The sequence below is a fragment of the Camelus bactrianus genome, chromosome 8 (genome assembly GCF_048773025.1).
Source record: "Camelus bactrianus isolate YW-2024 breed Bactrian camel chromosome 8, ASM4877302v1, whole genome shotgun sequence".
Lineage (NCBI taxonomy): Eukaryota > Metazoa > Chordata > Mammalia > Artiodactyla > Camelidae > Camelus > Camelus bactrianus.
This window is the reverse complement of record NC_133546.1, coordinates 86,807,009-86,821,138: the sequence shown is the minus strand read 5'-3', so window position 1 is coordinate 86,821,138 and position 14,130 is coordinate 86,807,009.

Sequence of the window (14,130 nt, the reverse complement as noted above, 5' to 3'; positions counted from 1 at the left end):
CCTGCAGTTTTCACTGTAAAACCAAGTTGGAGCTAGTACCTCCCCATATATATGTATGTATTGGAGTTGGAAAGTGAAAAGAAACTTTGTGTTCCCAACAAGCTAGGTGAAGGACGGCTTTCACACACATTTATCTCTCAGAACTGAGCATGTGGAAAGACGTTCGTTCATCTAGCACAAAGTTAACGCGTTGCAGGAGAAACTTTTACTCTGGTTTCTAAGTCTGTTTCCTAGTGCCGGTTTGACGTTCCTGCAGTTTTCACTGTAAAATCGAGTTGGAGCTAGTACCTCCCCATATATATGAATGGAGTGGAGTTTGCAAGTGAAAAGAAACTTTGTGTTCCCAAGAAGCTAGGTGAAGGACGGCTTTCACACACACATATCTCTCAGAACTGAGCATGTGGAGAGACGTTCGTTCATCTAGCACAAAGGGATCGGGTTGCAGGTGAAACTTTTACCCTGGTTTCTCAGTCTGTTTCCTAGTGCCGGTTTGAAGTTCCTGCAATTTTCCCTGTAAAACCGAGTTGGAGCTAGTACCTCCCCATATATATGTATGGAGTGGAGTTTGCAATGAAAAGATACTTTGTGTTCCCAACAAGCTAGGTGAAGGACGGCTTTCACACACACATATCTCTCAGAAATGAGCATGTGGAGAGACGTTCGTTCATCTAGCACAAGGGGAACGGGTTGCAGGAGAAACTTTTACTCTGGTTTCTCAGTCTGTTTCCTAGTGCCGGTTTGAAGTTCCTGCAGTTTTCATTGTAAAACCGAGTTGGAGCTTCTACCTCCGAATATATATGTATGTAGTGGAGTTTGCAAGTGAAAAGAAACTTTGTGTTCCCAACAAGCTAGGTGAAGGACGGCTTTCACACACACTTATCTCTCAGAACTGAGCATGTGGAGAGACGTTCGTTCATCTAGCACAAAGGGAACGGGTTGCAGAAGAAACTTTTACTCTGGTTTCTCAGTCTGTTTCCTAGTGCCGGTTTGAAATTCCTGCAGGTTTCACTGTAAAACCGACTTGGAGCTAGTACCTCCCCATATATATGTATGGATTGTGGTTTGCAAGTGAAAAGAAACTTGGTGTTCCCTACAAGCTTGGTGAAGGGCGGCTTTCACACACAATAATCCCTAAAATGAGCATGTGGAGAGACGTTAGTTCATCTAACATAAAGGGAACGAGTTGCAGGAGAAACTTTTACTCTGGTTTCTCAGTCTGTTTCCTAGTGCCGGTTTGAAGTTCCTGCAGTTTTCAGTGTAAAACCGATTTGGAGCTAGTACCTCCACATATATATGTATGGATTGGAGTTTGGAAGTGAAAAGAAACTTTGTGATCCCAACAAGCTAGGTGAAGGACGGCTTTCACAAACACTTATCTCTCAGAACTGAGCATGTGGAGAGACGTTCGTTCATCTAGCACAAAGGGAACAGTTTGCAGGAGAAACTTTTACTCTGGTTTCTCAGTCTGTTTCCTAGTGACGGTTTGAATTTCCTGCATTTTTCACTGTAAAACCGAGTTGGAGCTAGTACCTCCCCATATATATGTATGGAGTGGAGTTTGCAAGTGAAAAGAAACTTTGTGTTCCCAACAAGCTAGGTGAAGGACGGCTTTCACACACACTTATCTCTCAGAACTGAGCATGTGGAGAGACGTTCGTTCATCTAGCACAAAGGGAACGGGTTGCAGGAGATACTTTTACTCTGGTTTCTCAGTCTGTTTCCTAGTGCCGGTTGGAAGTTCCTGCAGTTTTCACTGTAAAACCGAGTTGGAGCTAGTACCTCCCCATATATATGTATGGAGTGGATTTTGCAAGTGAAAAGAAACTTTGTGTTCCCAACAAGCTAGGTGAAGGACGGGTTTCACACACACTTATCTCTCAGAACTGAGCATGTGGAGAGACGTTCGTTCATCTAGCACAAATGGAACGGTTTGCAGGAGAAACATTTACTCTGGTTTCTCAGTCTGTTTCCTAGTGCAGGTTTGAATTTCCTGCAGTTTTCACTGTAAAACCGAGTTGGAGCTAGTACCTCCCATATATATGTAAAGAGTGGAGTTTGCAAGTGAAAAGAAACTTTGTGTTCCCAACAAGCTAGGTGAAGGACGGCTTTCACACACACGTATCTCTCAGAACTGAGCATGTGGAGAGACGTTCGTTCATCTAGCACAAAGGGAACGGGTTGCAGGAGAAACTTTTACTCTGGTTTCTCAGTCTGTTTCCTAGTGCCGGTTTGAAGTTCCTGCAGTTTTCACTGTAAAACCGAGTTGGAGCTAGTACCTCCACATATATATGTATGGATTGGAGTTTGGAAGTGAAAAGAAACTTTGTGATCCCAACAAGCTAGGTGAAGGACGGCTTTCACAAACACTTATCTCTCAGAACTGAGCATGTGGAGAGACGTTCGTTCATCTAGCACAAAGGGAACAGTTTGCAGGAGAAACTTTTACTCTGGTTTCTCAGTCTGTTTCCTAGTGCCGGTTTGAATTTCCTGCATTTTTCACTGTAAAACCGAGTTGGAGCTAGTACCTCCCCATATATATGTATGGAGTGGAGTTTGCAAGTGAAAAGAAACTTTGTGTTCCCAACAAGCTAGGTGAAGGACGGCTTTCACACACACTTATCTCTCAGAACTGAGCATGTGGAGAGACGTTCGTTCATCTAGCACAAAGGGAACGGGTTGCAGGAGATACTTTTACTCTGGTTTCTCAGTCTGTTTCCTAGTGCCGGTTGGAAGTTCCTGCAGTTTTCACTGTAAAACCGAGTTGGAGCTAGTACCTCCCCATATATATGTATGGAGTGGAGTTTGCAAATGAAAAGAAACTTTGTGTTCCCATCAAGCTAATGAAGGACGGCTTTCACACACACTTATCTCTCAGAACTGAGCATGTGGAGAGACGTTCGTTCATCTAGCACAAAGGGATCGGGTTGCAGGAGAAACTTTTACTCTGGTTTATCAGTCTGTTTCCTAGTGCCGGTTTGAAGTTCCTGCAGTTTTCAATGTAAAACCTGGTTGAAGCTAGTACCTCCCCATATATATGTATGGAGTGGAGATTGCAAGTTAAAAGAAACTTTGTGTTTCCAACAAGATAGGTGAAGGACGGCTTTCACACACAATTATCTCTCAGAAATGAGCATGTGGAGAGACGTTCGTTCATCTAGCACAAAGGGAACGGGTTGCAGGAGAAACTTTTACTCTGGTTTCTCAGTCTGTTTCCTAGTGCCGGTTGGAAGTTCCTGCAGTTTTCACTGTAAAACAGAGTTGGAGCTAGTACCACCACATATATATGTATGGAATGTTGTTTGCAAGTGAAAAGAAACTTTGTGTTCCCAACAAGCTAGGTGAAGGACGGCTTTCACAAACACTTATCTCTCAGGACTGAGCATGTGGAGAGACGTTCGTTCATCTAGCACAAAGGGAACGGTTTGCAGGAGAAACTTTTACTCTGGTTTCTCAGTCTGTTTCCTAGTGCCGGTTTGAAGTTCCTGCATTTTTCACTGTAAAACCGAGTTGGAGCTAGTACCTCCCCATATATATGTATGGATTGGAGTTTGCAAGTGAAAAGAAACTTTGTGTTCCCAACAAGCTAGGTGAAGGACGGCTTTCACACACACTTATCTCTCAGAACTGAGCATGTGGAGAGACGTACGTTCATCTAGCACAAAGGGAACGGGTTGCGGTAGAAACCTTTACTCTGGTTTCTCCGTCTGTTTCCTAGTGCCGGTTTCAAGTTCCTGCAGTTTTCACTGTAAAACCGAGTTGGAGCTAGTACCTCCCATATATATGTATGGAGTGGAGTTAACAAGTGAAAAGAAACTTTGTGTTCCCTACAAGCTAGTGAAGAACGGCTTTCACACACACTTATCTCTCAGAACTGAGCATGTGGAGAGACGTTCGTTCATCTAGCACAAAGGGAATGGGTTGCAGTAGAAACTTTTACTCTGGTTTCTCAGTCTGTTTCCTAGAGCCTGTTTGAAGTTCCTTCAGTTTTCACGGTTTAACCGAGTTGGAGCTATTATAACCCCATATATATGTATGGAGTGGAGTTTGCAAGTGAAAAGAAACTTTGTGTTCCAAACAAGCTAGGTGAAGCACGGCATTCACACACACTTTTCTCTCAGAACTGAGCATGTGGAGAGACGTTCGTTCATCTAGCACAAAGGGAACGGGTTGCAGGAGAAAATTTTACTCTGGTTTCTCAGTCTGTTTCCTATTGCCGGTTTGAAGTTCCTGCAGTTTTCAATGTAAAACCGAGTTGGAGCTTGTACCTCCCCATATATATGTATGGAGTGGAGTTTGCAAGTGAAAAGAAACTTTGTGTTTCCAACAAGATAGTTGAAGGACGGCTTTCACACACAATTATCTCTCAGAAATGAGCATGTGGGGAGACGTTCGTTCATCTAGCACAATGGGAACGGGTTGAAGGAGAAACAATTACTCTGGTTTCTCAGTCTGTTTCCTAGTGCCGGTTGGAAGTTCCTGCAGTTTTCACTGTAAAACCGAGTTGGAGCTAGTACCTCCCCATATATATGTATGGAGTGGAGTTTGCAAGTGAAAAGAAACTTTGTGTTCCCAACAAGCTAGGTGAAGGACGGCTTTCACACACACTTATCTCTCAGAACTGAGCATGTGGAGAGACGTTCGTTCATCTAGCACAAAGGGATCGGGTTGCAGGAGAAACTTTTACTCTGGTTTCTCAGTCTGTTTCCTAGTGCCGGTTTGAAGTTCCTGAAGTTTTCAGTGTAAAACCTGGTTGAAGCTAGTACCTCCCCATATATATGTATGGAGTGGAGATTGCAAGTTAAAAGAAACTTTGTGTTTCCAACAAGATAGGTGAAGGACGGCTTTCACACACAATTATCTCTCAGAACTGAGCATGTGGAGAGACGTTCGTTCATCTAGCACAAAGGGAACGTGTTGCAGGAGAAACTTTTACTCTGGTTTCTCAGTCTGTTTCCTAGTGCCGGTTTGAAGTTCCTGCAGTTTTCACTGTAAAACCGAGTTGGAGCTAGTACCTCCACATATATATGTATGGATTGGAGTTTGGAAGTGAAAAGAAACTTTGTGATCCCAACAAGCTAGGTGAAGGACGGCTTTCACAAACACTTATCTCTCAGAACTGAGAATGTGGAGAGACGTTCGTTCATCTAGCACAAAGGGAACAGTTTGCAGGAGAAACTTTTACTCTGGTTTCTCAGTCTGTTTCCTAGTGCCGGTTTGAATTTCCTGCATTTTTCACTGTAAAACCGAGTTGGAGCTAGTACCTCCCCATATATATGTATGGAGTGGAGTTTGCAAGTGAAAAGAAACTTTGTGTTCCCAACAAGCTAGGTGAAGGACGGCTTTCACACACACTTATCTCTCAGAACTGAGCATGTGGAGAGACGTTCGTTCATCTAGCACAAAGGGAACGGGTTGCAGGAGATACTTTTACTCTGGTTTCTCAGTCTGTTTCCTAGTGCCGGTTGGAAGTTCCTGCAGTTTTCACTGTAAAACCGAGTTGGAGCTAGTACCTCCCCATATATATGTATGGAGTGGAGTTTGCAAATGAAAAGAAACTTTGTGTTCCCATCAAGCTAATGAAGGACGGCTTTCACACACACTTATCTCTCAGAACTGAGCATGTGGAGAGACGTTCGTTCATCTAGCACAAAGGGATCGGGTTGCAGGAGAAACTTTTACTCTGGTTTATCAGTCTGTTTCTTAGTGCCGGTTTGAAGTTCCTGCAGTTTTCAATGTAAAACCTGGTTGAAGCTAGTACCTCCCCATATATATGTATGGAGTGGAGATTGCAAGTTAAAAGAAACTTTGTGTTTCCAACAAGATAGGTGAAGGACGGCTTTCACACACAATTATCTCTCAGAAATGAGCATGTGGAGAGACGTTCGTTCATCTAGCACAAAGGGAACGGGTTGCAGGAGAAACTTTTACTCTGGTTTCTCAGTCTGTTTCCTAGTGCCGGTTGGAAGTTCCTGCAGTTTTCACTGTAAAACAGAGTTGGAGCTAGTACCACCACATATATATGTATGGAATGTTGTTTGCAAGTGAAAAGAAACTTTGTGTTCCCAACAAGCTAGGTGAAGGACGGCTTTCACAAACACTTATCTCTCAGGACTGAGCATGTGGAGAGACGTTCGTTCATCTAGCACAAAGGGAACGGTTTGCAGGAGAAACTTTTACTCTGGTTTCTCAGTCTGTTTCCTAGTGCCGGTTTGAAGTTCCTGCATTTTTCACTGTAAAACCGAGTTGGAGCTAGTACCTCCCCATATATATGTATGGATTGGAGTTTGCAAGTGAAAAGAAACTTTGTGTTCCCAACAAGCTAGGTGAAGGACGGCTTTCACACACACTTATCTCTCAGAACTGAGCATGTGGAGAGACGTACGTTCATCTAGCACAAAGGGAACGGGTTGCGGTAGAAACCTTTACTCTGGTTTCTCCGTCTGTTTCCTAGTGCCGGTTTCAAGTTCCTGCAGTTTTCACTGTAAAACCGAGTTGGAGCTAGTACCTCCCATATATATGTATGGAGTGGAGTTAACAAGTGAAAAGAAACTTTGTGTTCCCTACAAGCTAGTGAAGAACGGCTTTCACACACACTTATCTCTCAGAACTGAGCATGTGGAGAGACGTTCGTTCATCTAGCACAAAGGGAATGGGTTGCAGTAGAAACTTTTACTCTGGTTTCTCAGTCTGTTTCCTAGAGCCTGTTTGAAGTTCCTTCAGTTTTCACGGTTTAACCGAGTTGGAGCTATTATAACCCCATATATATGTATGGAGTGGAGTTTGCAAGTGAAAAGAAACTTTGTGTTCCAAACAAGCTAGGTGAAGCACGGCATTCACACACACTTTTCTCTCAGAACTGAGCATGTGGAGAGACGTTCGTTCATCTAGCACAAAGGGAACGGGTTGCAGGAGAAAATTTTACTCTGGTTTCTCAGTCTGTTTCCTATTGCCGGTTTGAAGTTCCTGCAGTTTTCAATGTAAAACCGAGTTGGAGCTTGTACCTCCCCATATATATGTATGGAGTGGAGTTTGCAAGTGAAAAGAAACTTTGTGTTTCCAACAAGATAGTTGAAGGACGGCTTTCACACACAATTATCTCTCAGAAATGAGCATGTGGGGAGACGATCGTTCATCTAGCACAATGGGAACGGGTTGAAGGAGAAACAATTACTCTGGTTTCTCAGTCTGTTTCCTAGTGCCGGTTGGAATTTCCTGCAGTTTTCACTGTAAAACCGAGTTGGAGCTAGTACCTCCCCATATATATGTATGGAGTGGAGTTTGCAAGTGAAAAGAAACTTTGTGTTCCCAACAAGCTAGGTGAAGGACGGCTTTCACACACACTTATCTCTCAGAACTGAGCATGTGGAGAGACGTTCGTTCATCTAGCACAAAGGGATCGGGTTGCAGGAGAAACTTTTACTCTGGTTTCTCAGTCTGTTTCCTAGTGCCTGTTTGAAGTTCCTGCAGTGTTCAATGTAAAACCGTGTTGAAGTTAGTACCTCCCCATATATATGTATGGAGTGGAGTTTGCAAGTGAAAAGAAACTTTGTGTTTCCAACAAGATAGGTGAAGGACGGCTTTCACACACACTTATCTCTCAGAACTGAGCATGTCGAGAGACGTTCGTTCATCTAGCACAAAGGGAACGGTTTGCAGGAGAAACTTTTACTCTGGTTTCTCAGTCTGTTTCCTAGTGCCGGTTTAAAGTATCTGCACTTTTCACTGTAAAAAAGTGTTGGAGCTAGTACCTCCCCATATATATATATGGAGTGGAGTTTGCAAGTGAAAAGAGACTTGTGTTCCCAACAAGCTAGGTGAATGACGGCTTTCACACTCACTTATCTCTCAGAACTGAGCATGTGGAGAGACGTTCGTTCATCTAGCACAAAGGGAACGGTTTGCAGGAGAAACTTTTACTCTGGTTTCTCAGTCTGTTTCCTAGTGCCGGTTTGAAGTTCCTGCAGTTTTCACTGTAAAACCGACTTGGAGCTAGTACCTCCCCATATATATGTATGGAGTGGAGTTTGCAAGTGAAAAGAAACTTTGTGTTCCCAACAAGCTAGGTGAAGGACGGCTTTCACACACAATTATCTCTCAGATCTGAGCATGTGGATAGACGTTCGTTCATCTAGCACAAAGGGAACGGGTTGCAGGAGAAACTTTTACTCTGGTTTCTCAGTCTGTTTCAGAGTGTCGGTTTGAAGTTCCTGCAGTTTTCACTGTAAAACCGTGTTGGTGCTAGAACCTACCCATATATATGTATGGATTGGAGATAGCAAGTGAAAAGAAACTTTGTGTTCCCAAAAAGCTAGGTGAAGGACGGCTTTCACACACACATCTCTCTCAGAACTGAGCATGTGGAGAGACGTTCGTTCATCTAGCCCAAAGGGAACGGGTTGCAGGAGAAACTTTTACTCTGGTTTCTCAGTCTGTTTCCTAGTGCCGTTTTGAAGTTCCTGCAGTTTGCACTGTAAAACCGAGTTGGAGCTAGTACCTCCCCATACATATGTATGGAGTGGGGTTTGCAAGTGAAAAGAAACTTTGTGTTCCCAACAAGCTAGGTGAAGGACGGCTTTCACACACACTTATCTTTCAGAACTGAGCATGTGGAGAGACGTTCGTTCATCTAGCACAAAGGGAACGGGTTGCAGGGGAAACTTTTACTCTGGTTTCTCAGTCTGTTTCCTAGTGCCGTTTTGAATTTCCTGCAGTTTTCACTGTAAAACCGAGTTGGTGCTAGTACCTCCCCATATATATGTATGGATTGGAGTTTGCAAGTGAAAAGAAACTTTGTGTTCCCAACAAGCTAGGTGAAGGACGGCTTTCACACACACTTATCTCTCAGTACTGAGCATGTGGAGAGACGTTCGTTCATCTAGCAGAAAAGGAACGGGTTGCAGGAGAAACTTTTACTCTGGTTTCACAGTCTGTTTCCTAGTGCCGGTTTGAAGTTCCTGCATTTTGCACTGTAAAATCGATTTGGAGCTATTATAACCCCATATATATGTATGGAGTGGAGTTAGCAAGTGAAAAGAAACTTTGTGTTCCCAACAAGCTAGGTGAAGGACGGCTTTCACACACACTTATCTCTCAGAACTGAGCATGTGGAGAGACGTTCGTTCATCTAGCACAAAGGGAAAGTTTTGTAGGAGAAACTTTTACTCTGGTTTCTCAGTCTGTTTCCTGTGCCGTTTTGAAGTTCCTGCAGTTTGCACAGTAAAAATGAGTTGGAGCTAGTACCTCCCCATAAATATGTTTGGAGAGGAGTTTGCAAGTGAAAAGAAACTTTGTGTTCCCAACAAGCTAGGTGAAGGACGGCTTTCACACACACTTATCTCTCAGAACTGAGCATGTGGAGAGACGTTCGTTCATCTAGCACAAAGGGAACGGGTTGCAGTGGAAACTTTTACTCTGGTTTCTCAGTCTGTTTCCTAGTGCCAGTTTGAAGTTCCTGCAGTTTGCACTGTAAAACAGATTTGGAGCTAGTACCTCCCCATATATATGTATGGATTGGAGTTTGCAAGTGAAAAGAAACTTTGTGTTCCCAACAAGCGAGATGAAGGACGGCTTTCACACACACATATCTCTCAGAACTGAGTATGTGGAGAGTCGTTCGTTCATCTAGCACAAAGGGAACGGGTTGCAGGAAAAACTTTTACTCTGGTTTCTCAGTCTGTTTCCTAGTGCCGGTATGAAGTTCCTGCAGTTTTCACTGTAAAACCGACTTGGAGCTAGTACCTCCCCATATATATGTATGGAGTGGAGTTTGCAAGTGAAAAGAAACTTTGTGTTCCCAACAAGCTAGGTGAAGGACGGCTTTCACACACACTTATCTCTCAGAACTGAGCATGTGGAGAGACATTCGTTCATCTAGCACAAAGGGAACGGGTTGCATTGGAAACTTTTACTCTGGTTTCTCAGTCTGTTTCGTAGTGCCGGTTTGAAGTTCCTGCAGTTTGCACTGTAAAACCGAGTTGGAGTTAGTACCTCCCCATATATATATATGGAGTGGAGTTTGCAAGTGAAAAGAAACTTTGTGTTCCCAAAAAGCTAGGTGAAGGACGGCTTTCAAACACACTTATCTCTCAGAAATGAGCATGTGTAGAGACGTTCGTTCATCTAGCACAAAGGGAACGGGTTGCAGGGGAAATTTTTCTCTGGTTTCTCAGTCTGTTTCCTAGTGCCGGATTGAAGTTCCTGCAGTTTTCACTGTAAAACAGTTTTGGAGCTAGTACCTCCCCATATATATGTATGGAGTGGAATTTGCAAGTGAAAAGAAACTTTGTGTTCCCAACAAGCTAGGTGAAGGACGGCTTTCACACACACTTATCTCTCAGAACAGAGCATGTGGAGAGATGTTCGTTCATCTAGCACAAAGGAAAGGGTTGCAGGAGAAACTTTTACTCTGGTTTCTCAGTCTGTTTCCTAGTGCCGGTTTGAAGTTCCTGCATTTTGCACTGTAAAATCGATTTGGAGCTATTATAACCCCATATATATGTATGGAGTGGAGTTAGAAAATGAAAAGAAACTTTGTGTTCCCAACAAGCTAGGTGAAGGACGGCTTTCACACACACTTATCTCTCAGAACTGAGCATGTGGAGAGTCGTTCGTTCATCTAGCACAAAGGGAACGGGTTGCAGGAGAAACTTTTACTCTGGTTTCTCAGTCTGTTTCCTAGTGCCGGTTTGAAGTTCCTGCAGTTTTCACTGTAAAACCGACTTGGAGCTAGTACCTCCCCATATATATGTATGGAGTGGAGTTTGCAAGTGAAAAGAAACTTTGTGTTCCCAACAAGCTAGGTGAAGGACGGCTTTCACACACACTTATCTCTCAGAAATGAGCATGTGGAGAGACGTTCGTTCATCTAGCACAAAGGGAACGGGTTGCAGTGGAAACTTTTACTCTGGTTTCTCAGTCTGTTTCGTAGTGTCGGTTTGAAGTTCCTGCAGTTTGCACTGTAAAACCGAGTTGGAGTTAGTACCTCCCCATATATATGTATGGAGTGGAGTTTGCAAGTGAAAAGAAACTTTGTGTTCCCAAAAAGCTAGGTGAAGTACGGCTTTCAAACACACTTATCTCTCAGAACTGAGCATGTGTAGAGACGTTCGTTCATCTAGCACAAAGGGAACGGGTTGCAGGGGAAATTTTTCTCTGGTTTCTCAGTTTGTTTCCTAGTGCCGGATTGAAGTTCCTGCAGTTTTCACTGTAAAACAGATTTGGAGTTAGTACCTCCCCATATATATGTATGGAGTGGAGTTTGCAAGTGAAAAGAAACTTTGTGTTCCCAACAAGATAGATGAAGGACGGCTTTCACACACACTTATCTCTCAGAACTGAGCATGTGGAGAGACGTTCGTTCATCTAGAACAAAGGGAACGGGTTGCAGGAGGAACTTTTACTCTGGTTTCTCAGTCTGTTTCCTAGTGCCGGTTTGAAGTTCCTGCAGTTTTCACTGTAAAACCGACTTGGTGCTAGTACCTCCCCATATATATGTATGGAGTAGAGTTTGCAAGTGAAAAGAAACTTTGTGTTCCCAACAAGCTAGGTGAAGTACGGCTTTCACACACACTTATCTCTCAGAACTGAGCATGTGGAGAGACTTTCGTTCATCTAGCACAAAGGGAACGGGTTGCAGGAGGAACTTTTACTCTGGTTTCTCAGTCTGTTTCCTAGTGCCGGTTTGAAGTTCCTGCAGTTTTCCCTGTATAACCGAGTTGGAGCTAGTACCTCCCCATACTAATGTATGGAGTGGTGTTTGCAAGTGAAAAGAGACTTTGTGTTCCCAACAAGCTAGTTGAAGGACGGCTTTCACACACACTTATCTCTTAGAACTGAGCATGTGGAGAGACGTTCATTCATCTAGCACAAAGGGAACGGGTTGCAGGAGGAACTTTTACTCTGGTTTCTCAGTATTTTTCCTAGTGCCGGTTTGAAGTTCCTGCAGTTTTCACTGTAAAACCGAGTTGGAGCTAGTACCGCCCCATATATATTTATGGAGTGGAGTTTGCAAGTGAAAAGAAACTTTGTGTTCCCAACAAGCTAGGTGAAGTACGGCTTTCACACACACTTATCTCTCAGAACTGAGCATGTGGAGAGACGTTCGTTCATCTAGCACAAAAGGAACGGGTTGCATGAGAAACTTTTACTCTGGTTTCTCAGTCTGTTTCCTAGTGCCGGTTTGAAGTTCCTGCAGTTTTCCCTGTAAAACCGAGTTGGAGCTAGTACCTCCCCATACTAATGTATGGAGTGGTGTTTGCAAGTGAAAAGAAACTTTGTGTTCCCAACAAGTTAGTTGAAGGACGGCTTTCACACACACTTATCTCTCAGAACTGAGCATGTGGAGAGACGTTCGTTCATCTAGCACAAAGGGAAAGGGTTACAGGAGAAACTTTTACTCTGGTTTCACAGTCTTTTTCCTAGTGCCGGTTTGAAGTTCCTGCATTTTGCACTGTAAAATCGATTTGGAGCTATTATAACCCCATATATATATATGGAGTGGAGTTAGCAAATGAAAAGAAACTTTGTGTTCCCAACAAGCTAGGTGAAGGACGGCTTTCACACACACTTATCTCTCAGAACTGAGCATGTGGAGAGTCGTTCGTTCATCTAGCACAAAGGGAACGGGTTGCAGGAGAAACTTTTACTCTGGTTTCTCAGTCTGTTTCCTAGTGCCGGTTTGATGTTCCTGCAGTTTTCACTGTAAAACCGACTTGGAGCTAGTACCTCCCCATATATATGTATGGAGTAGAGTTTGCAAGTGAAAAGAAACTTTGTGTTCCCAACAAGTTAGGTGAAGGAAGGCATTCACACACACTTATCTCTCAGAAATGAGCATGTGGAGAGAAGTTCGTTCATCTAGCACAAAGGGAACGGGTTGCAGTGGAAACTTTTACTCTGGTTTCTCAGTCTGTTTCGTAGTGCCGGTTTGAAGTTCCTGTAGTTTGCACTGTAAAACCGAGTTGGAGTTGGTACCTCCCCATATATATGTATGGAGTGGAGTTTGCAAGTGAAAAGAAACTTTGTGTTCCCAAAAAGCTCGGTGAAGGACGGCTTTCACACACACTTATCTCTCAGAACTGAGCATGTGTAGAGACGTTCGTTCATCTAGCATAAAGGGAACGGGTTGCAGGGGAATTTTTTCTCTGGTTTCTCAGTCTGTTTCCTAGTGCCGGATTGAAGTTCCTGCAGTTTTCACTGTAAAACAGATTTGGAGCTAGTACCTCCCCATATATATGTATGGAGTGGAGTTTGCAAGTGAAAAGAAACTTTGTGTTCCCAACAAGCTAGATGAAGGACGGCTTTCACACACACTTATCTCTCAGAACTGAGCATGTGGAGAGACGTTCGTTCATCTAGAACAAAGGGAACGGGTTGCAGTAGGAACTTTTACTCTGGTTTCTCAGTCTGTTTCCTAGTGCCGGTTTGAAGTTCCTGCAGTTTTCACTGTAAAACCGACTTGGAGCTAGTACCTCCCCATATATATGTATGGAGTGGAGTTTGCTAGTTAAAAGAAACTTTGTGTTCCCAACAATCTAGGTGAAGGACGGCATTCACACACACTTATCTCTCAGAACTGAGCATGTGGAGAGACGTTCGTTCATCTAGCACAAAGGGAAAGGGTTGCAGGAGAAACTTTTACTCTGGTTTCTCAGTCTGTTTCCTAGTGCCGGTTTGAAGTTCCTGCAATTTTCACTGTAAAACCGAGTTTGAGCTAGTACCTCCCCATATATATGTATGGAGTGGAGTTTGCAAGTGAAAACAAACTTTGTGTTCCCAACAAGCTAGGTGAAGGACGGCTTTCACACACACTTAACTCTCAGAACTGAGCATGTGGAGAGACGTTCGTTCATCTTGCACAAAGGGAACGGGTTGCAGGAGAAATTTTACTCTGGTTTCTCAGTCTGTTTCCTAGTGCCGGTTTGAAGTTCCTGCAATTTTCACTGTAAAACAGACTTGGTGCTAGTACCTCCCCATATATATGTATGGAGTAGAGTTTGCAAGTGAAAAGAAACTTTGTGTTCCCAACAAGCTAGGTGAAGTACGGCTTTCACACACACTTATCTCTCAGAACTGAGCATGTGGAGAGATGTTCGTTCATCTAGCACAAAGGGAACGGGTTGCAGGAGGAAC